Source organism: Malaya genurostris, chromosome 3, assembly GCF_030247185.1.
Source record: "Malaya genurostris strain Urasoe2022 chromosome 3, Malgen_1.1, whole genome shotgun sequence".
Lineage (NCBI taxonomy): Eukaryota > Metazoa > Arthropoda > Insecta > Diptera > Culicidae > Malaya > Malaya genurostris.
Window position 1 is genome coordinate 181,486,654 of NC_080572.1, and position 24,833 is coordinate 181,511,486.

Here is a 24,833-nt window from a genome sequence, read left to right on the forward strand (position 1 = left end):
GACCTTGTTATGATTTTTTTTATATTTCAACTCTTATTTAAAACTAAATAATGTTATTTTCTACCATTGAGATGTTTGGTTTTAACAACAGAATTTGTTATTGGTTTCCAAATCTCTTCTACCCAGGATCGTAACAAAAAACGAATCTTGTACAAAATAGACATTTGCGGACAGTTGGATCTTCAACTAGTAACAGCATTTACTTTTTCACAATCTGTGTCAGTGAATGTAAGCAAGAAGTCTGCTATTGAGCTCATGAAGGGGTTAAACAAGATAGTAATTGAAAGTCTTGTCTGACCGAGTTACGACAAGAAAGAAAATGAAATTCAGTCGAATAGTGAAGTAGACTAAAGTCGATTTATCTATAAATTGTTATTAATGTTATTTTAGACTATCTCTAAATTTCACAGTCCTAGTAAAAGTGAATCGCAAATTTTTGAAGAAATACGTGCAATCAGTGTCATTTCAAACGATATGTCAAATCTGTCAAATCCAAAACTCAAGAAATTGCCAACATTTCTTTATGATTTTTTCTGGTTGCTGGAAACATTACGGATAAAATGTTGTCACTCTGTTTATACCCAAACTGGCTAACTACTTTCGCTAAATGTGTGTGCATAATTTATTCATTTTAATACCAACTCAACCATCTGCTTGCATCGACACGTGTATCATACTGAATCAACACCTCACTCTGTGTTTGACGTTTCCTCGGCCAAATAATGCAAACTTATTACTTCCGATAAAGTACGAGTGTCTCTACTTATTGGTATACAATAAATTCACCAATGTAGTTTGAAGTGATATCACTCGGTTATAACGCTCATAAAATGAGTATTATTCAATTCATAATCGCTTTGTCGTACAAGGAATTGTTATGTCTAGAAGTTATCAGTTTTGATATTTCCATCAGTTGACCGAATTTGCCAGCTTACTGAAAATGTCAAACATTTGACGAAGAGTTAATTTTAATGCAAAGTGTTAGAAAGGATTAATTTCGCGATTTCATATAGTGAATGTTATTTTAGGCCAAATTTGCCAGTCCCACATCGACTCACAAGTTCCTATATCATGCCTTAGCGTGTGACCTTTGATTACCGGCATCGACTGAATACTACCAATTCACAACTACGATCTTCCCAAATTGCTTCAAATCTTTCGATTGAAAATTAACGTTCCGCTTCCAACAAAAATCATTGATTGTCAATAGAGTAAAAGCACTGAAACTAATCGCAAGCTACACGTCAATCAGTGCATATACCAGTCATTATTTAACTGATTCGACCTTGATTTTTTTCTTTCGCATCTTGCATGCATATCGCATTATGAACAATCGGTGGGAATTTTCCCATTTTATTCAGTCTGTTTCTCTCGATTCGTTTGCCGCATATAATGAACAATTCAACAAAACAGGTATCTCACATCCGAATTTAGAAACAATGCGTTCAGGTGTAGTAGCTAGAAGTCGTTCATGAACATTCTTTCATTGCCAATTCATTCTTAAGAATAGATCAATTTTCTTTATTTTATTTCTTTGTAAGAAACAAGAAAAAACACAAAATTCCGTTTTAAAAATGTGTAGATGTAAGATTGAGGGTAAGAAAACACGTTTTCAATTTAAAAAAAAATCAAAATGACGGTAATATTAAACATCTCGCGGGGTAGGATGTAAGAAAAATTGTGTCCCGTTCAAGCGATGTCACCTGAAGTTGACATTTGATGCATCCAGTGCGTGAGTTGACTGAGAAGGACGTTTTAGACAGTATACCATTAGCAACCGCTCATTAACCACGTTGATTTAGTACTTTTGAACCCCTTCTCTCGTAAATATTTCGTCAATAGAAAGGTCTCGCCTGGGTGCTATCACCTGCTGCGTTAATAGCAGAATGAGAGGGTGTGAATTGGTATGTATATAGTAGCCCCTTTGATATTGTGCAATTAATTGAAAATCTTTTAAAAACGTATTTCGGTTTGACGTCGTATTGCTCCTGTAATGGTATATGGCTTTAATAAATTAAACTTTTTATCAACTTGCTGATTTGTATTCTTGAAAACAATTTGTAAAATCCCTACATTATTCATATATTCATATAATTTTTTATCCCATTCTTTCTCAAAGTATAATTGTCTGGTTTGTCTTCAGAAAGTTGGGTACAATTGATAAGAGAAAGGTCACAAACTAAATACGCGTCGATTCCTTACCAGGGATTGAAAGTCTTTCTATAATGCTTGAGTCCATTTGATGCAAACATTACTTAAAAGCGGGGCAAGTGGATGTAGCGATGACCTCAAAGACGATTTGCTTTGTATACGTATGTATGGGTCATCGGAATTCGATTGAAGTATAAACAAAACACATGGAAACATATTTTTCTGTGAACCGCTGCCAAAGCGAAAAGTGCACATCATATCAAATTATTCTAGATTTACACAAAACTGATGATTTTCACCGTCGATTTGCAAGAAAAGTAATGTTAATAGTTCTTTATATAACATTTAGAGCCATTACAACGGCTGATTTTGTATAATGTTTCCCATCGTTGTCCACTTTCAGTTTTCTTTTCCTTCAATGCAAACGACCAGAAGCTGGATGATGCTATCACTTTTGTTTGAAGCGAAACTCACACAGCAATTGTCTAACAGCAGATATGCTCACAGAAGAACTAGTTGCCATTTTGCTGCGTTTAGGCTAGATGAATAGAAACTCATATTCGCCATTGACTGAAGCAACAGTTGAATAATACCGGGTGTAGTTTTACTGTCTTGCCGTAAATGACAGCCTACGCACTCGATGTGTCTCCGTTCATGGATTATCATAGACTGAAGCTAGCAAACGGGTCTATTTTAGATTCAATTGATTTTAATGTTTCGTGTTTGGAACTATTTTTTTACAATTTAAACAATGTTTACGTAATAAACGTGGTATTATTAACAATCTTACTTCTTTTTCCATTCTTTTCGTGAAATAATTAGAGAAAATACTCAAACAGGGTAAAAGTTATTAAAAACTTTCGTGTTGTGAAATTTAGAAAATGCACCCATGTGAGCATAGCAAAGAAAGACGTAGTTCTACGTCAAAACAAGAGCCTACTTGATCACTTCTTAGCACAGAACAAGAAGTATAATAATTATAATAGAAACTATCAATCTTATAATTCAACAATGAAATTCTGGAGTTCTTCGTTTGGTAGAACAGTTTCAAAAATTCATGAAAGTTTTCTATTTAGAGTTCTACTTCTGGAGTGTATGAAGTTTATTTTCTCAATTTATTACAACTCCATTTATCCAATCTATTTCTGTCTTTGAGTATGATTAAACTTTTTGTAATAACAAACAAAATACAGAATTATTCAAGCTGAGTTGCAAGTTACTCGATCCAACATACAGGTATTTTGACGGTTATCGAAAACGTCAAACGATTATTTACATAACTCATTGTGTTCAATAATATGACCAAGCAAACGCGAGTGAAGTAATAAGTAGAAAGCGTATTTATTTCCCGTCCAATTGGGACTAGTTTTACCCGAATTGGTGAAAACTTATGAAAATGACAGATAATTCAAGTGTCTCTAAAAATTGTGATTCATGGGCTGAAAAAACATTTTAATTTACCTGAGTGCAGTAATAAATCAGAGACAGGTTCGATTCTCTTAAAATGTTGATAATGTGTTATTTAATGTATCAGAAAACTAAATTAAAATAAACATATCGAATGTCAAACATCGTTTTTTTTTAGGTTTCGTCCGGTTTCCCGCCACTGTGGAACGTTTTGACCGTTTTTTTATGTGGCCTTTTAGAGAAATATGTCGTCGGGCTGTTTACAAAATAAGTCGTTTGACAACTAAATACAAGACTAAAAAACGTACGTAATCCACCTAGCAGTGAGACGATTCCTTTTTTTATCAATCCGCATGTGTTTTTTGCATGAACATTCTTCGGTGTTTTAGTTCTAATGACATTATTTTAATGACCGTCGTTTTAAGCGACTATTTGAGATTTTAATCACTCATTACTTTGTAATGTCTAAACTGCAAATCAGATCGAGTTTGAATCTAAACGTGTGATAATCATTTGAACATTCCATGATATGTCGAAGTAAGTTTCACGTTAGAGTTTACGGTTATTTAAGGTACTTCCAGAGCCGGTATTCAGGAACCAGCAAGGCCCAAACCGAGTCGTATGGCCATAGGATGAATAAATTGCAATAGTTTTGAGTCCAACTTTAATGCTTTTAGGGATTGTCATCTTCCATGTCGGTTTGAATTTTAAAAATTCATCATCATAGCTGTATAGTTTGCATTTGTTTCAAAATATTTGAAAATCAGTGTAGATCTTTGAAAAATCGTAGTGCGAATTAAATTCTTGGGTAACTTCCGAATCGAAAACTGAATACCACTATAACTGAAATAAGTTTATTTGGTTATCGACTATCCAAATCTGCAAACCCGATAAATCTAATTAATTTATGTGAAATAGACATTTTTATACAAATCACCCTATATCCCCGAAGCCGGAAGTTGGATCTGACTGAAAAGCAAGAAGTTTTATAGAATGTTAAAACTTTTCATTTGAATCTTAGATTGCATTTAAATCTTAGATCGGTTCAGCCATCTACGAGAAAAATGAGTTACACCATTTTTATTTCGTTTCACATATCATCCTATAGTTTCGGAACCAGAAGTCGGATCTAAACATAATTCAGGAATCTTGTTTGGGAGTATACTACTTTTCATATGAATCTGAGTTTGTAGAAAACGGTTGAACCAAAATTGAGTGAAATTTTTTGTCACACATGCATTTGCTGATCTCGACGAACTGAGTCGAATGGTATATAGGATTTATGTTCTTACAGCATTTATTACTGTAAGTAGTTGCAATCGAAATAATTATGGCATTACTTTCAACTTGAAAATGCTGCCATCATCTAGTTTATATGTCATACTCGAACGATTATGTTGCCAAAAACGAACCGTGCTAAAATCGGTCCGAGGAAAAATGCCATGAAAAAAGATGCTGTACACAGTCTTTTTGGTACTTAGAAACAATTGTATGTAACAGTATAAAAATCATGTTTCATTTGGCTCCGAAACTGCGCTTTATCATCAAACGCGTAAAACTCTTACTACTGGAATAAGGCGAAAAGTCGTTTTCACAAAAATATCGATATCTCCGTTAAAAATTGACGGATTTTAACAATCTATGACTTGTTGGATAGCTATTACCGTGCGGAATCTAAGTCTTAAAACAGATCCTGTTTTCAAGGTCAATTGTGATTTGTGAAAGATATTGTCAAAAAACTGAAAATTTTGACATAAAATTTCGTATAACTCAAAAAGTAATCATCCGATCTCAAAACCATTCAATAGCGTTCAGGGGGACGGGGAGACCTTGCATTTGCGACTAGTTTGATCAAAATCGATCAAGCTATCTCTGAGATTTCGACCTCTTAGTTGACAACACACATATACACACATATACACACATACACACACACACACACACACACACACACACACACACACACACACACACACACACACACACACACACACGGACATTTGCTAAGTTCGGGGTCTCGGAAATTTTTTTTTAAGCGAATTCTATACCTATATATATATATATATATATATATATATATATATATATATATATATATATATATATATATATATATATATATATATATATATATATATATATATATATATATATATATATATATATATATATATATATATATATATAAAGGTAAAAACACAATTTCAAGACATAGGCTAACGGTACCCCCCTTTAAATCAGATCAGCTCCTTTAGTCATCTCATATACGAAAACTATTAGTTAGATTGAGATCTGTTGTCTCTGTTCGATAGATTGACTTCAAGAGTAAGATGAAGTTAGGAGCATTTGCTTCGAGTATTCGCGTCGCAACAGCAGTATTGAACCATTTTTTGATCAACTTTTTTTGCGGTATTGCTTCTTAGGGCCGAAGCAATGGTATTGTATTCGATTTTATCACAATTCATTGATTGAAAGTCGAGTTCTCAATAAAATAACATGGTGACTCTACTAATAAGATTACTATTAGTACATTGACCCTACAAAATTTTCCAGTCAATCAACAAGTTCGTAACTAAAACAGCTATTTTTTTATATTTTCTTCCTTAGCACCGCGTGCAACTCTGCGACCGGGCAATTTTATTACTCTCTTTTGACCCACTTTATGCATTTGAGTGTTAGACTATTTTAGTCGTAAAAAGGTCTAGCCTTAGAGCAAATTCAGTAGCTGGAAATTTTATATGGGAGATCTATACTAGAACTGAAACTGAAACAAACGTATCTCCAGCAAGCCGTTTTATTTATTCGAACAGTTCTACTCATATTTAGAACTGGTATAGGCTGCCGTTTTTTTTGTATTTTTGAAACACGAGTAAAACACTGCTTTCTTGCTAAAATTTCCAGATTTAAATTTTGAAATTGACATAAATTATGCATCTAGAACTGGAACACTCCTGATCATGCCCTTACTATACATGCCCCGCCAAAATTCAGTAAGCGAGAAACTGAGAGCATACACAATTCACACAATTAATCAACAAATCAACTAATAAAAACAGTTTCCGATATTCAGAAGAATTCACTCTATTTTCTTCATACATTTTTCATTATTCATTATCAAATACTGAGTAAGTAAATTGCCATTCATTCATTGTCAAATACCAAGGAAATTGTGCATTCTTATTTGTTAGATTATTATTTCATTTATGATTTGCTATCACAATACATGTTCTGCAAACTCAAGTGGTCTATATATCTCTCTTTATGTTATTGGTCTGCAATGAAATTACAACTATCTGTTATCATGAATCTTGAACAATTTACACTTAAGCACTATAGATAGTGCTTCGTTATTTTATATTGCATGCTTCGTTATTTTATATTACTGTTAGTCATCCATAAGGGACTTATTAATTGTATTTTAACGAAGTTGAACACATTTTTCATTTTTATGTTTTCTATGAAATGTTCACTCATACTTGCAACATCCAGATGAAACGATTACTAAATTCAGTTCGTGCCGTAAAAATGATAAACTGTAGTTTGGCTAGTTGATTTTTGCTAGAAAGTGTAATTTTACACTCCATGCTTCACAATAGGTTCACATTCAGCTTGAATAGAAAATGTACCCGTCCGTATCTGAGTAAGTATCCATTTTCTCACACCACCACTACTCCCCCGACACGCGTAATTTCGTTTGCTTCTTTAGTTTATGAATAGAAAATGTGCTCACTTCTAGCTTGTAGTCGCCGTAGTTTAATCGCCTGGCCGTTTTAGTGGTCAGCCACCGCCGATGAAAGTACCTACAGACTCTTTACCTCAATTCCGCAGCTGGTCCTCAATCAAGTGTCGAGATCCGACTACAAAACGAACAAAATCTCACTTTTGTCTTATCGCGCTACAGCAACCAACGTCCACAGCGAGAGTGCCCACAAACGAAAAGTGACCTCACTTCACTTTCTTCCGCGAACGGTTCGGGCCCCAACCGGACCAGGCAACAATGAAAGCTGCACGTAATTGGACCAAAAATTCACACCATCCAACTCCGTCGAAAGCTTCCGCCAATGTTCCGCGCACTGTGATATCACCCTGTTTACTCGGGCTTGGCCAACGAGTTGCTGTTGCGTTGGCAAAATACCACACTGATTCCTGGGACGCGAAATAAATCGATTTGCTGCTGACACGAGCAGTGCCACGATTTGCCATGTAGATTTTTATCGGTTCTGATAAGGAAATATCAAATTTGTGTACACGCTCCAAGTGGGCCTGAAAAATGAGGCAATTTTAGCACTCGGACTGTTGGAAGTTTTTCACTTGAACAGAACTAATTGATATTGAATGTCTCGTAAAAAATTAAGAACTATAAGTGAAAAAACAATGTAAGCTCAGAAGACTGAATGACTTGTTTCAATAAGAAGAAATTATGATCGCGCCGCCAATATGAACAACCGCGCATTTTCACTGATAGGCAGAAATACGTAGCGCAATGAATGGCAATGAAGCATCGAGGTAAATAGATAAGATAAAACTAATGTTTGAGCTACTCCGAACAAACATAGTTCTGTAATCGTTAATCATCAATCTTTGCACTAAAAGACCTTTATATTTATCTTATTACCTACACACATCTCGTTAATGTACAAATATATATATGCAAATTAGATCTCCTTCTTATCTTCGTTATCATCACTCAGTCCCTTTGTTGTGGCTTTGATGTTGTCACTGTTATAACGAGTTATAAGAGAGAATAACGCTAGTATCAGCTAAACACAAAACAAAACAGGTTGGGCCGAAAATGATACTTCCATTCAAAGTTAACAGACATTTGTCTGCAAAGCACATATAAAAGTCTCTACTCACGGGTCCACCCAAATCAAAGCCACAATTATCAGGTTATTAAATGGATTGATCCATGTAATAGAAAATTCAAGAGGGTGGCTTTACATCTCGTTAATATAAATAAAACAGTGATTTAATCAAAAACCGCTTTTACAGAAATTCTGAAATCCGAATTATTTATCTCATTATTTATCAGATAGGTATTTCATTGAGGTAAAGATATAACTTCACTGTTCATGAGATGAGCTAGTAGTTTAGGGTTAAAATGAAAATTTTTCATCAAAAACTAATTACTTTGGTAATGTCTTAAAATTGCTTTTGCATTTTGCACCTACGATGTTTTTTTATGAACTATATAAACTTCACGTTGGATTTAGTAATCGAATTGTGTTAGGAAATGCTATGCTTGTTTCTGTTTAGTTTTCTAATTATTGATAAAGCTTTCAACTTTCTTTTCAGTGTGTGTATTTTTTACGGTGAATAATCGATTTTGTACAACTATTTTAACCACTTTAATGCTATTCGCGGTTTCCAAGTATCAACGAATTAAAAAATGCGACACAATTCCTCAAAAACCAGAGTTTCCTGTAAATACAATATTTTTTTTTATGTTTTTTCATTGTACACTGGAACCTCAATTTACGCGCAGAGCCGGGGGTACGTAAATTAAATAGAACATCGCGTTATTTCACATTTTCCGTGTAAAAAAAAATGTACGATGTACGTTCTACTTTGTCTTTGTTTTGAAGTGACTAAAACAAGATCCAGAGTGGCGATATGGTAGCGCGTATGCACGGAATGCATAAGAACGCAGGTTCGAGTCCTGTCTCTGAGCGTATCTTTTTCCAATAAATCATCTTTTCTGTTGGTTTTTCATTCATTTGGCTTCTCCAATATATGTTTCCGCTCAGTCATTGCAAAAACTGAACTTAGTTATGGCGGCTTTACGTCAAACCAACTAAAATCATAAATCGGAAGAAAAGGTTTTCTACATTTTATTTGATTTTAGTGTAAATATCATCAACAATTCTACTACGTAAAATGCTTTAGCGCCTGAGGAACCTCTGAGTATGTTCTGAGACTATGGAAATGCTTAAGAGATGTTCCAATATCCAAGAACTACTTGGAGCATTGTCATTAGGGGCTACACTGTGTCACAACAAGAACTACAACGGCTAATGCCTTTTTTGTTTGTGGTTCATACTTTTGCTTACTTGTCTATTTCTAGATGTTCCAGGTAGGTTCCTAGTCGTCCATAAATATCGGTGAAAACAAGTCTTAAGATCTACTCGAGCATTCAGCAATCTATGTATAGTTTTTCAATGCTGCTCATAGTCGTAGAGATACAGCTCCAGGTAGTTTTTGGATGGTCTAGAGCAATTACAATTGTCCTATTGATCGCATGTGGCATCACGAATATGGACCGAGAACGATAAGTCCGTTATAATGCACTTATTACACTTATTAAATGTTACACTGGTAGATCTTATGACACTTATTGAATGTTACACTGGTAGATCTTAAGGCCTGAACTTCAGGTAGTTTTTGGATGGATCATCGGTTACGTTGGTAGACCTTAAGGCCTTTCCGAGGATATTTCAGATGTGCAAGTTCTTCTACAGATCTTATCACAGTATGTCAATTTTCTGTAAATAGTACTACGAATACATACCGCACTCAATAGTCATATAAAAGTGATTATATACAATATTTGCCTTCCAGATAATTCTTGGACGCCCACGATCTTCCCTGAAGCATGTTAGATTGTTTTGTATATGCATATAAATGGAGATTTCCTTCATTATGCGACAAACCTTTTTTTACGCGATCATCGCAATGAGTAGAAGTTGATGAGTAGTTGAATGTTCAAAATGAAATCCAGACTGCTCTGGTAAAAAATAGAATTCACATTTATATGAGACATCATTCTTACTGCGATACATTTATCAAAAATTTTACTTACAGCAGAAATTAAACTAATTGGTCGATATCTATAAATTCATCATAGGAGAAAGCAAATTATAATTATAAGCACATTTATTGAATTTAACTACTAAATTCATGTTTTAATGATTAACTCGCTATCCTGGTTCCAGGTTTCCGGTTCCGGAAGCATCGGAAATAGTGGTCATATATTCCAAAATGAAAAGTGAGTGATTTCTCAGCGAACGTTTGGCTGATTTGCACAAACTTAGGTTCAAATAAAAGGTCTCTTGGTCTTATATGCCATCTGATTTTCATCCAGATGCGATTTCCCGTTCCAGAACTATATGATAAAGCGTGTTAAAGATTTTATGCCGTCACTTGAAGCGGCGCAACAAAATACGTAAAAATAATTGGCTACAAAGGTACTCTAATCGGTAACCATTATCAGCCAAACAAAGCAATTCCGGCTATTCTGGTTCCCGATTTTATATTAACGGCCGAAGGTGATAGTCATGTGCCCAAAAATGGGTCTTACTCACTTTTCTCGGAGATTTTAGAACCGATAATCCCAATCTTAGGGTCAAATGGTCCTACAAAAAATTACTGCATATCTTCGGATTCAACAAATTTGAATTTGAATAGAAACTTTTAGAGTTTGTACTATTTACCCGATTCCGACTTTTAATTTTGAAATTACAGGGTGATGAGTTTTTAAAATTCAACCCATCATAGAAGATGACGATACCAAAAAATCTTCAAAGTTGGGTTCAAAACTATTCCAATGTATTCGTCATTCTAATCCATGGACATACGAACTATGTTGGGTTATGCTGGTATCTGAATACCGTTTCTGGATGTACCATAAATAATGACAAAAACTTCAAATAGGAATTCATTTCTACATCTACATCTTCTACGTTTGCAGTTCTCATATTACAAGATAATGTGTGATTAAAATTTCAAACTATCATTCAAAACGACGGTCATTAAAATAACTTCATGAAAACTAAAAAATCGATGAATATTCTCGCAAAAAACACATGCGGGTAGATAAAAAAGGTATCTTCTAGGTTTTTGCAGCCTCGCTCTAAATGACAATTTTAAACACACTCCATCCTGTAGTTCCGGAACCAGTAGTCGGTAACGAATAAAATTCAATAGCAACCTATGGGACCATAAGACTAATGAAATAGAAAAAAAATAAAATCATATATTTCCTAATTTAATCGAGGGATATTTTATTTCGCATTGGTGGATGGATTACTCTGAGACATGTCATTATAATGTGTTCGTTTCTAAGTGTGCAATATTTAGCCAGAGTTTGAGGAGAAAGACGAATCGAAAATCAAACAAGCATTGTGTAGTTTTGATAATAAGGAACTAATGTATTAATGCTCTTATTTGGTGTCTTCGTAATAGAATTTCAATTAATAGATATGGGCAATACACTTCCCCACTGATGAATCAAAAATGTAATAATAATTGACATTTCCTATATACATACATTGTTGGTTTCTTCAAAATTTTGTTGCAACATTTTTCATGTCTCTTTTGTCACAAGTTTTTCTGATTATTGTTTCATTCATGTGTGTACTGTCTGAAGCGGTACTCGAATTCAAACATCTACAATGAAAATGTCGTGATTGTACTTCGCAGTGATCCACTCTGAATCATGACCTAGATTCATTCTAATTCAACAAAATAGTTAAACAATAGGATTTCGAGTACTACGTCTATGTCCATCCAGATTTTAAAATAATTGGATAATACGTATTGGGTCACTCGACGTAACGAAACGAAAAACGGAGAATGTGCAATCGAAATTTTATATTGATCTTATCATAAAAAAATGCTTTTAAAGTGTGATGTGTCATAAACTGGAGTTAAAACTTCAAGAGTAATTTAACCTAAATAAGAGTATTTCAAAATACGCTAGTCATCGGATTTAAACAAACTACTCAACAATGTGTTAGGATACTAGACCTGAAGAAGTTCAAATAGGTGTATAAACATGCATCGAACTCAAACTCAAACCTTTGCTGTTCTAACCTACGGCAACAAACCCCAACTTCATTTCCTCCCACACCATCTACTGCCGAAACCACAAGCACCTAATCCATATAAGTCACGCATAAACCAGTAAGCCATGACTCATCCGGCTGCTTAGATTAACTTCGCACTCCACTGACACTCGACTCAATCAAGCAGTTAGTAGTATTTACTGTTATTAAACGTCTGTTTATGGATCCGTCTGCTTGTTTGCTTCACTTCACAGCTTACTGAGTAAACTAATGGTGTGATCACTCACTAGAATCCGCCTTCAAGCCGCAGGAAATCGTACGTCTACTACGATGAGTCGTTACCGGAGCTCGTTACGCACCAACCTGTTGCCAATCTAATTGAATTCCAAATTTCGAAGAGAAAAAAAACACTACCTTAATTTTGAACTGTTCAAATCGTTACTGAAGATAGCACTGGTTTGGCACCTTCCAAACGCGACGGCTCGGCGAATCCTTATCTATTGTTTGTTCAGCGCAAATTATAAACGGAAGAAACGAACACACGGTGAACACTTTGGAAGCACACGTTTGATACCCTCCACACGTCGCAAATGGGTGATCATTTTCTTGAAATAAAAGAAATTACAGATCCGCTTCACCGCGGTACCTTTCTAACACTTGTGCACTGATGAGACCCCAAAATCAAACTGCAACGGCCGTTCGGCGGCAATCCGAAAAGAGCCGCACTCAAAAATGCTGAAAAAACAGTATAGGCTAAGTGCAGGAAACATGTGCCGCGCTGAAAAAGGGGTCTTTACCAACACCAACAGCGCCGTCAAGTGAAGACGACCCGCACAACGCTCTAACCCTCCTGAGTGTGCCCGCAAAATGTAACAGACTGCCAACCGAAACCGAACTAAACCAACGCACTGAATGGAAGCCCCAAGTTCACCTGCTTTCGGTCCGGAGCGTTAATTTCAAACCGTGCTGCTCACAATCGTTTGGTTGATGCCGCCTAAAGGCCTGGTCAGTGCATGCTGCTCTCTTGTTTCGCGTTTGTTGTTATGATTCGTTCGTTCTCCTCTATTGGTCTCGCAACACGTTCGCGTTCCTAGACCACATACTCGCAGGGCCAGCGAAGCGCTCCCCCCATCAACCAAGTGAATAAGTGCGAGCCAAATGTGAGTAACAAATGTTAATATGTACGGCAACAAATGGCGTGCAAGATATTAAAACTCCTAGTAGATCTAGAGCAATTTTTGTTTTGCACCGATTTGACATATCTGTGTCCGCCGATTTGACATATCTGTTGTTTGCCGTGTCAAACGAGTTACTTTAACTGTTGAAAGTTAGAATTTATGAATAGTAGATTGAAGTCATTCTTTAAATTATATATACGATGGTATGGAACATCGCAATTTTACATCCATTTAGAATGTGAAATTGAATCTAAAATCTTGACCTGAGGAAATGGTAAGGAAACACACATACGTCTGTGTATATATTTTACGAGTGTTATGTTAGTGTTGGCTACTAGATTCATCATATCTGCGTATCAGTTTACGCATGAAAGTTGAACGCATAGGACACAAGTGCCAGTAAACATATTATTTACGCGGCTATTTGTTCGATTGTTCACACTGATACTTTTTCATATAGATTAATGAGTAATGGAGTCCAGTTTTTATACAATACACGGTCACGAGCCATTATTCAACGTTACTTAATAACAGACATCAAACATAGCAAACAAATCACCGGTGGCGCTTGTCGTGAAAAGCAATCTCTCTTCACTAACGGAAGCGGAAGTTTGCAAAAAACTTCTTAAAAGCACTTGATATATCAGTAACTTAAGGTTCTTACTTCCAAAAATTACTAGAATAAAATTTTTAACACCATTTATTTCTAAAAAAGAAATTTTATTCTAGTGAAATTATTCTACTAAACGCTCAAACGCTGATAAATTAATTTCTAAAATTAACTTTAGAATCCTAGATAGTGTTTCGCAATTATTTGCCTATTTTTCAAATTTAAATCTGTTGATAAGAGAATTTTAAAATTGCATTTTTAATGTCATCATGAGCGGCCGAGTCTCGTACACAAAACTGCAATTTTTTAACAACATGTTAGATGTGCTGGCATTGGTGGCCTATTGTATTTGCAAAGAACTCGACGATACAACAAAAATAATGCAAAATGCACTTTTCTCCATTCTTTGTCTAGAACTCTAGTTTTGCCGAACATTGAAAGCCAAATAAATAATGTTCATATAATCAAACATTTTGTCGTTCGTTCGTCTATTGAAACTTTTTTCAGTGAACCAATCAACATTCCATTGAATGATGTGGCTAATCGTACAAGCGTCGGTGCCGAAACACTTATATACAAGAGAGACTATCGTTGCTTCAAATTATTTATCTCCAGTTTGCAAAAAGCATTCAAAGGTTCAAAACATATGTTATTCTTGCGTAAATACTACAACGACAAACTTATAAAAATGTTCAGATTATATTTCACAAAACATCTCTTTATATAAATTCAATATACATTTCTATAAAATAAAAACGCTCAAAAACATCATTGGTTCCCATTTTTCACTGTAATATCTTTACTTTTACAAGAGTTCAGAAAATCATATGCCATGTCAAGTCAAGAAATCAAGAAATGTTAGAAACGAAATATACCTGATTTGTATAGAAATGAACCTGAATACACTTCTAATTTACACCGAAATGCGTAAAAATACACGTAAATGAATCATAAGATCAGTCAGTCAGACCGAAGGTATAAAAATATCTGTCAGACGGAGGGTTAACAGATCTTAATATTTTGGAAACTTACATCTTTTCCAAAGCAGATTTATTTGAAGCACGAATTTTCATGTGAAATAAGTAGTCATCTATTTTTAATCTATTTGATAGTCATAATTACATATTCATTTAAAATTGCAGTGCCATAAAGATTCACAAGAAAAGTCTTGATGTTACATTCCTGTAGTGGAATTTGACCTTCTGTTTCAACTGTTTCGTGCTATGAGGTACACTGTCAACGTACACTGTCAGAGTGACAGCGTACTTTAGAGTATTTGCCACACAACTAGGAACACTGATGACTAAAATTCACTTCATCATAGTTACTGTTTATTCTAATGCAAAAGTTACAATGTCACTTACCTAGAACATGAAAATAATCATGATTGTAAATCTTGTGCCCAAGTAAAAGTGGATTGAGAAATATTGATTGGAAAACAACAAGCGCGAAAATTAGAACCTTTTTAATTATGTTAAATGTTTAAAATAGCGTACGATACACAGAATAAAGTATAATGAGCTCAGTCGGTGTTGAACAGTCGTTCGCACCGCACGCGTATAGCTCTTGGCTCCTGGAATTTTTTTTTCTGGCTACCTAGAGTTTCATTGATTCAAGGCTTCAGTCTTTTTCAAGGCTACCTGAATCACTAACTAAGTGACTAAGTGATACAAAGAGTGATATTAGAGTGACTAAGTGATACAAAGAGTGATATTAGAGTGACTAAGAAATTAATCAGCCTTTTTTAAGGCTAGCTAGGAGTCTAATCGAAGACTAATTTAGCCTAGTTAATTTAATTTAAAATTTCATTAATTTCAAAAATGCCTGCGTCCAACCGGAAAGGCAACAAGCCTAAGGCTAAAAATAATTCAATACGGAATAAATCACAATCCGTTATTCAACATTTTTCTAATAACATTCACGATCTTATAGAATCTGAATGTAAAAATAAAAGACAACGGACGGATTTCCCTACCGTTGATCCTATGCCGTCTAACAATATTTACGAGATTCTTCCTGAATCCGATTGTAGCGACATAGAAGAAAATTCTTCAAAAATTCCCAAAATGGACGCTTGTCGTTCTGGGAAGAAACATCAATCTATGCCACCAGTGACGGTGATGATTTCCGACTTCAAAGCATTCCGTACTGAGCTTTCTACTTTTCTCCCGGAAGTAAAAGTCTCATTTCAAATCGGACGAAGAGGAGAATGTCGAGTCTTGGTGGATGGATTGGAAGATTACGAACGTCTTATTCGATATTTGTCCGAAAAACTTCATAAATTTTATTCATATGATATAAAATCAGACAGACCCTTCAAGGCTGTCTTGAAAGGATTATCAAATGATCAAAGTATTGATGAAATTAAAAATGAACTAAAAGAATTGCTTGGTTTTGCCCCTTCCCAAGTAATACTTATGGAAAAAAGAGCGAATGGTACTTCTAAACCACGCTCTGGAATTTCCCATGAACTTTACCTAATACACTTCAATCGAAGTGATGTAAACAATTTGAAAACTTTAGAAAAAGTACGTTTCATTTCCCACATTAAAATTCATTGGGAACATTATAAACGGCATAATCGTATTGCAAACTTAACGCAATGTCGTCGTTGCCAAGGCTTCGGTCATGGAACCAAAAATTGTCATATGGATATACGGTGTTTGAATTGTGGTAAATCGCATTCGAAAGACGCTTGTCCAATGAATGAAACCACTGATAAATTTTCATGTTCAAATTGCAATGGAAATCATAAATCCAATTATTTGAAATGTCCTGTCAGGGAAAAAATTTTAAACGCTCGTTCGCTTAGACAACAAGTCAAATCAACGACCTTAAATTTACAGAACATACCTGAAAATTCTTCTAAGGCACCTGCCAATTCGTCTTCTAACGAAAACAATTTATTGACAGGTAGATCGACCTCGTCATCATCTTCTTCTAATTTCACTTATGCTGGTATATTAGGTAGAAATCTATCTCCTATTTCTTCTAATGTAAATAATCAAAACACAGGACCGCCTTGCAGTTCTTCTTCTAACGAAAACAATTTATTAATAGGTAGACCGGCCAAATCATCTTCTTCTAATGGCAGTCTACCTACAAATATTCCTTCAATGCCATTCGCTTCTTTAAATGAAGTCGATTTAGGCGATATAACTGAAAATAAAATGATCTACCTACAAGATCAACTTTTTCAAATGATCATCCAAATGAATTCGACTTCATCACTTTTTGAAGCATTTCAAATCGGATGGAAATTTGCAAATAATATTATAATGAATTTAAAATTTAACAGTGATGTTAAATAATTATTTGAATATTTTAAATTGGAATGCTCGATCTTTGAAATCGAGTGAAGATGAATTTTATAATTTTCTCAAAGTTCACAAAATTCATATTGCCATTGTGACAGAAACTTTTCTTAAACCAAATGTAAAATTGAAAAGTAATCCACATTATGTGGTTCATCGATTTGACAGGTTTACTGGAATTGGTGGTGGAGTTGCCATTTTTGTCCAACGGCAAATTAAACATCGAATTTTACCTTCTTTCAATACTAAAGTTATTGAAAGCTTGGGAATCGAAGTAGAAACCATTCATGGAATTTATTTCATCGCTGGAGCATATTTGCCATTCCAATGCACCGGCGAACAATTAAATTTCTTTAAAGGCGATTTGCAAAAACTTACAAGATATCGATCGAAATTTTTCGTAATAGGGGACTTAAATGCTAAGCATGTCCAGTGGAATTGTAGGCAAAATAACAGTAATGGTAAAATACTTCATAATCAACTCTCAGCTGGTTACTTTACAGTTCTTCATCCCAGTAATCCTACTTGTTTCTCTTCCGTGAAAAACCCGTCTACAATTGATCTGGTTCTAACAGATCAAAGTCACATTTGTAGTGAACCGATTACTCATGCTGATTTTGACTCAGATCATCTTCCAGTAACATTCAGACTTTCCAACGAAGCTATAATTAAACCAATTAGTTCTATTTTCAACTATCATAGAGCTAATTGGTTGAATTACAGATCTCACATTGAAAATCATGTGGATCATGAAACTATTTTAGAAAATTCTGCGGACATCGACACAGCAATTGATAATTTGAATCATTATATTATCGAAGCTAGAAATCTTTCAGTTCCCAAAGCTCAAACTAAATTAAATTCTCCTATCATCGATGACAATCTTCAACTGCTCATTCGGTTGAAGAATGTTCGTCGACGACAATATCAACGTTCTCGTGATCCTGCTATGAAAAACATAGTTAAGGATTTACAAAAAGAAATTAAACATAGATTTACTCTTTTGCGAAATGAAAATTTCGCTAAAGAAGTTGAACAAATTAAACCATATTCTAAACCTTTCTGGAAACTTTCTAAGGTTCTTAAGAAACCTCAGAAACCTATTCCTGCTCTCAAGGAAGGAAATCAAATACTTCTTACAAATGGCGAAAAAGCTCAAAAACTTGCTCAGCAGTTCGAGAGTGTCCACAATTTTAATTTGAACGTTGTGAGTCCTATTGAAAATGAAGTCTCACTGAAATATGATCATATTTCAACTCAAGTGTTATCACACGATGACATTATTGAGACGAATTTTGATGAAATTAAATCAATTATTAGAAAACTTAAAAACATGAAGGCTCCTGGTAATGATGGAATTTTTAATATTCTTATTAAAAATCTTCCCGATGTTGCCTTGAGACTCCTGGTTAAAATTTTCAACAAGTGTTTTTCATTAGCTTACTTCCCAAAAAGATGGAAAAACGCTAAAGTAATTCCTATCCTAAAACCTGATAAAAACCCAGCAGAAACATCAAGTTATCGCCCAATTAGCTTACTTTCTTCTATCAGTAAACTTTTTGAAAAAATTATCTTGTTAAGAATGATGACTCATATAAATGAGAATTCAATTTTTTTACCAGAGCAGTTTGGATTTCGTCATGAACATTCAACTACTCATCAACTTGTCAGAGTAACGAACATGATAAAAGCAAATAAATCTTCTGGGTTATCCACTGGAGTTGCTCTTCTAGACATAGAAAAAGCATTCGACAGTGTTTGGCACAAAGGTTTAATAGCAAAAATGTCTGATTTCCAGTTTCCTATTTATTTGATCAAAATGATTCAAAATTATTTAACTGATCGTACTCTTCAGGTTAGCTATCAGAATTGTAAATCTGAATTGCTACCCGTACGAGCCGGTGTTCCGCAGGGTTCGAGTGTAGCTCCAATCTTGTATAATATTTTCACTTCTGATCTTCCAAATCTACCCGTTGGTTGTCAGAAATCGCTATTCTGTGACGACACAAGTCTGTTAGCCACAGGTAGAAATCTAAGAGTGATCTGCAGTCGCCTACAAAGAAGTTTAAATATTTTCAGTGATTATCTGTCAAAATGGAAAATTAAACCAAATGCAGCAAAAACGCAATTAATTATCTTTCCTCACAAGCCAAGAGCTTCTTTTCTTAAACCAAACAATAATCACATTCTCAAATTGAATGGCTTGGAATTGACATGGTCTGATCAAGCTAAATACTTAGGTTTAACGTATGACAAAAAACTCACTTTCAAGGATCACATTGAAGGAATCCAGGCAAAGTGTAATAAATATATTAAATGTTTATATCCTCTTATAAACAGAAATTCTAAGCTCTGTCTAAAAAACAAATTGTTAATTTATAAACAAATTTTCAGACCAGCCATGCTTTATGCGGTACCAATTTGGTCAAGCTGTTGTTCCACCAGGAAGAAAACGCTTCAAAGGATTCAGAATAAAATTCTGAAAATGATTCTGAAGCGTCCTCCCTGGTTTAGTACAAATGAGTTACACAGACTCACAAATATAGAACCATTAGATGTAATGTCACATAATATTATAAGCAAATTCCGACAAAAATCGATGCAATCTTCAATTGAATCGATTCGCTCTCTGTATTAGTTAGTAAGTTAGTATATAAGTTCCTTTTCCCCATTACACAATACAAGTAGGTTTAGAATTTTCCCTACACAAAAATCTCAGAATTGCGGAAGCAAATGATGTCTTCATGGTAATAACCAAATCATATATATATATATATATATATATATATAACAGGGCTGAAAAGTCACCACTTGAGGCTGAACACCCAATTTAAATCTTAATAATTTAATTTTAACTCATATTCCAATAAATAGTTATTACATAAAAAAAAAAAATAAAAAAAAAGTATAATGAGCTTCGCCAGTCACGTTAGTGACACAGCAAATTAAAAAAAAACTACATGTTTACGTATCGGCTACAGTGTTGCCATATTTACAGATTTTTCAACTATTTTATGCTGAGAAAATAAATAATTTATTTAATTTAAATTTTTAGACTCGGTCTTTGGTTTGAAATAAACATGAAAAATGTTCTGTTGAATGCATTTGTGTTTATTATATATTAACGTTTAAAAACAGTCAATTGAGCATACTTCGACTGTTGAATTTTTTTGCGTTGTATTTAACCTCTCCTGTCTTCAAACGAAAAGCTAAAAATCGCTTTATTAAAGAATGTTTAAATTTGTAAACTTTCAGGTATAGGATAGAGTAATCAATTGTTGTCAACTTTTTCCACCTCAATGTTTTCACCGTCATATGTCACTTTTATCGATGGAACAATAGAAAATAAACAGACATTTTTCCATTTGGAAAATGAAACTTGAAAAAAATTTAAATATTATATTTCATTCACATTTCTACAGTTTGACTTACACCATTCTTATTCCTGCTTTGATGACAAAACACGAAATATCTCATTCATGTTGAACGCAAAATCGAATCGATTGTTGACTTATTACCGGATCTTTTGGAAACCGGAAAAAAGTCAGGTTTGGATAGAAATGCTTAGTGCGACCACAGTGTGGATTACAACACTCCATTCTTCTCGTAAAACTGAACACACTTTCGAGTTTACACTAATTTAACAAATCTTTTTTGGTTACACTTCAATTCACTCAAAGGGAAAACGGCTTGATGCTGATTTTAATAACACAGTGCTGCCACTATAAACATTTATTACAAATGAGGTTGAAAAAAAGTGTGTCTTGCTCCTTAATGTTTTCAAGACTTTCATGTGCATAAATACTATATACTTGTTTCTTCTATAAAAGCCAGTTTTGGTAGTCCTGGCTCGTTCTACGATAGCATTTGACAATTACCTTTTATCATACGTTTAGTACCAGTGAATTCCACTTTTATAAATAAGTAAATATTATTTAATAACTGGTTCCTTCGATGATACCCTTCAATATTTCCTTGCGCTCCTGTATTTTTCCTAATTCATGAAAGAAATCGTTCATATTTCCTGTATTTAAAAAGGGAGATAAATGCAATATATTAATATTATATTATATATAAATTACCGCGGAATTGCTGCATTATGTGATGTATCTAAGCTTTTTGAAATAATCGTTTCGGACTTCATTACCCACAATTGCTCTAGTTACATATCTTCAGTTCAACACGATCCACATCTACAAACCATCCTTCTCTGCTGTTTTTAACAAAATAAATCACCAAATAGCTATTGCCAACCTGAAAAGACTTGGATTCAATGGATCTTTTTTGAATAGGCTGCATCCGTATCTCATTGGTCGTAATATGATAGCTAAAATCGTAGACTGCACAGCTGCACCGACGACACGACCAGGCACTCCGAAGAAAACTCGAAATAAAAAGTGTCTGTGAGTGATTTTCTGTCAGTTACCACAAATATAGCGGCCCCTTGATAATGATAAAATTATTCTTTTTAGGCAACACTGTTCTGGTTGCTATGCGTTATTTGTCAAGAAACCGCAATTATAGGAATAAACAAACAAACTGGAAAACTATCCCGTTCCATTGCCACGAAAATGCAAGAAAAAAAAGGATTAATTTCGGAATACAGGGAGCTATTCTCTTGTGTGCAGCCACATATTTCCAAATCTGTTGCAATAAAATGGACACAAGACGAAACTGAATTTATTATAATAATAATCAAGTAAAATTACCTTTTTGTAAAAGTCGAAAAAAAACGTGGAGCAGGATGTTTATTTCGTTTATTATGCATTCAATTAAGGCCAAAAACATTATTTCGTAACACTAGAAGTACCCTTACAGAAGTTAAAATCAATGGGAAAAGAACGATAATGAAATTGCTGCGTTCTGTGATGTCGATTTGAAACACCAGTATTAAATTTAAGCTATTTTCAAAGATCCTTCATGCATTGAGTCATCAACAATAAAATGCATTTATTTATGTTATTTCTCTGCTAAATCATGCTAAAAAGCTTGATTGTTTTCCATGAAGATCTTTATTGGAGATGCGTTTCAAGTCTTTTCAAGAGAATTTTCCAAGAATTATCCAGATGTCATACTAAAACTATTCTACGGTTACCAGAAGTCATAAAACAAAAGTTTGTCTCAATGGCGCGAAAAAATAGTAATGCTGATGATACGATCTTAGAAGAAATTCTTAGTCGCACAATTTGAAGATTTTATGAAAACTATGCTAAAGTTTCAATTCATGTTTGATTTTTTCTAATGGTGTGAGATGCTGATGTAGTTGATTGGTAACTGCTTTGGTATCAAATTTCCGGTGCATACAATTACTGGTGGTGCAAATAAAATAATATAACATATCGGTATCGCAAAAACATAGCGCTTCACTTAACTTTTAAGGGCCGATTCTTTTTTTAGGCACAGTAGTAAAATGCGCAACTGGTATATAATGATTCGGAGTTAGTTTTGTTTATCTACATAAACATGTTTTTGAATAACAGTATCCAAGGTATCTGTTATTCGAAATCAATAATTTATCAAATCGAGTTGCCAGTTTGAACAAATTTTCAAGTAATTTCGTTCTGACATTTCGAGTTACTGAGGGGTAGTCAGATTTGCGATACAGTTTTAATAGACGAGTGGCAGGTCGTGTCGTCGGCTGCACCTTTTCAAGCTAACTCGGGGGTACTTCAAGGCAGTCATCTAGGACTATTTTTATTCCTACTTTATCTGAACGATTTGAACCATTCGGTACAATGCTTGAAATTATCTCTCACCGACAAACACAAATTTCAAACAGTTTTTCCAACTCCAATACATAAATGCTAGATTTAGCTTTAGGGTTAAGTATTGAACCTATTAGAAGTAATTAAAAATTTAAAACCTGTTATAAGTACTTAAAGTGCTTTCTTGGAAAGAATAATATTCTTCCTTCGGTTTGTCTCTAACATCCGCTCGATCCTCCTCGCGTGACACTTGTGAAGTGCGCAGAAGTATATATGGCCTCTAGTAACGGGTCTCGTTACATTACACAAAAAATAGTATCTGTCGTGGATTAAGAATTTTGGTGTACATTCCTGTAGTGGAATTTGACCTTCTGTTTCAACAGACATCGCAGCCGATTCAGAGTGTACAGAACCATTGCATGCCTGGTGCTACGATTCTATTGACACTACGAATCTTTCCAGGTTGGGGCTCGAACATACGACAACTGGTTTGTTAGACCTGTGCCCTATCCGTTGAACTATGCCAACCCGGGTACTATTAGAAGATCCTCTATGAATAAGATTAAAACCGGGTTGAATAAATAGATAAAAAACACTGTATAAAATGTTAGAAAAGTGGACGCAGAACCATAAAAATCGTACAGTATCTGTAAATATAAGTGTGCGAATAAGAAAAATAGGGCGGGTGGGCAATGTCAGAGCATAACCGGATTGACGTGAATACGATAACGATGGTCGTTGAAACTCAAACTGCATCCTTATGAAGTACGATAACAACAGGTCAAAAGTGCGTTATTTGAACATAAACAAACGAGTGTGTGAAACTTTAATATTTCACATAATCTTACGTCTTAAAATAGAACACTAGCACAATACTTTTCTTCTGCCCAAAAAAGTTATCCTCAATCAAAATAGTAGCCTCCCCTTCAGCGCCACGCTTAGTGCACTTGCAATTTTGTTTTGCGTTTTTTTTCCTATTATTTACATATTCGGTTTCAATTTTCAAATAACCACACGCGCACTACCACAACGAATATACAGAATTATAATACATAGGTAATAACACAGCTAGTAAATACACAATAATCAACCACCAATGAAAAATACACATTTATTGCCATGTCCTGCACCTAGCAACCCAGTCAAAATAAGGTTCACCTTACGGAACAGCACCACTACCATCACCACCGCAACCACATCTTCGCAATGAACGATGCGAAATTTGTGTTTTCTGCTACAACAACGTCGCCAGACCGCCACCGCCGCGTCACTGCCAGACACGATGACGATTCTGGGACTAGCGTACGTACGGCCGTGGAGTAAACAAACCGTTTGGCGAAATGCAAGTGCATGCTTACAATTATGTTTTGTGCGGTTCTGTACCCACATGTGCTCTCAATTGAATGCCAAGCGAAATCACTCGTTGCCACAGTGACTGTTTGCGAGAACACGTGAAAAAGCCAAACGTCAAAGCACAAGTGGAAACGCGAGATCTGCCCGAAAAAAAAACAAGAACGTGGGGTGGAGAATGTATGTATTACTGTTTAATAGGCATTCATTTATCTACACTATAGTTTGTATAGAATTAACGGAAATCTAGCGTATCATTAACATGGCGTACCAAACAACGTTCATTTTTCGTTTAAACTATGCATTCTAAAAACAGATCGATTTTGTGTTTAGTT

At 34.7% G+C, this 24,833-nt stretch overlaps 1 protein-coding gene across 12 annotated transcripts in view; it reads right to left on the bottom strand.

The window, feature by feature from the left end:
- Positions 1-24,424, bottom strand: part of LOC131435316 (uncharacterized) — a 49,646-nt gene extending 25,222 nt beyond the window's left edge. The window contains exons 1-3 of one of the 12 annotated variants that reach the window (XM_058603039.1): positions 24,307-24,424; positions 21,526-21,706; positions 21,322-21,467 (exon numbers count right to left, since the gene is read on the bottom strand). The gene's annotated coding sequence lies outside the window, so the exon portion shown is untranslated. The other 11 variants (XM_058603043.1, XM_058603042.1, XM_058603044.1 and 8 more) reach the window with 11 other exon arrangements.
- Between the last annotated feature and the right edge of the window lie 409 nt (positions 24,425-24,833).